Raw genomic sequence first — 649 nt, 5'->3', positions numbered from 1 at the left:
AAGCTAGCTAGCTTTGTGTTTACATGACTAATGATTTGAGTTTGAATAGGATTACTTACTTTGTTGCTGTAATTTTGTTAAAATGGGGATGGGAGTTCGAACACTGGGGTTATTTATAACCTTATCTGTAGATTTCAGAAACAGCACATGAAGAATCGTAGGGATTATTCCAGTTTTTAAATAATGTTCTGTTGAATATGTAGACAGCATTAAAGGCATATGTGAGAGGAAACCATACCTGGCTGTTTATAGAGTCTCCCTGCTGTCTCACAGAAAGGACAATCTTAACAAACACCTGTCAGCAGCACCAGTCAGGTCTGACAGCAGGTAAAATAATTCAATTTGTTTTAATTTGATTGTAAACATATATGGCTCTGCAATTCTGATGAACGTTACTTATATAAAATATGTCACTGTTGAATAAAAATGTAATATAAGTGTAACATTAAGCGTCAGTAGACACATTCTTTCAATAACATAATATGATTTGATAAAATGATCTCATGATCTCTGGAAACAGTAATATAATAAAATATTTCATTCACACTGCAACATATAAATAAACTGTAACTTCATATAATCTCCATGGAACAGTGAAGCTGTTTCACACAAGTGATGTTTGATTTTTCTTAATGTTGATGTGTTTCAG

This window comes from Austrofundulus limnaeus, unplaced genomic scaffold (genome assembly GCF_001266775.1).
Source record: "Austrofundulus limnaeus strain Quisiro unplaced genomic scaffold, Austrofundulus_limnaeus-1.0 Scaffold89, whole genome shotgun sequence".
NCBI classification, from domain to species: Eukaryota; Metazoa; Chordata; class Actinopteri; order Cyprinodontiformes; family Rivulidae; genus Austrofundulus; species Austrofundulus limnaeus.
The sequence above is the reverse complement of the archived record's forward strand: the minus strand, read 5'-3'. Positions refer to the sequence as shown.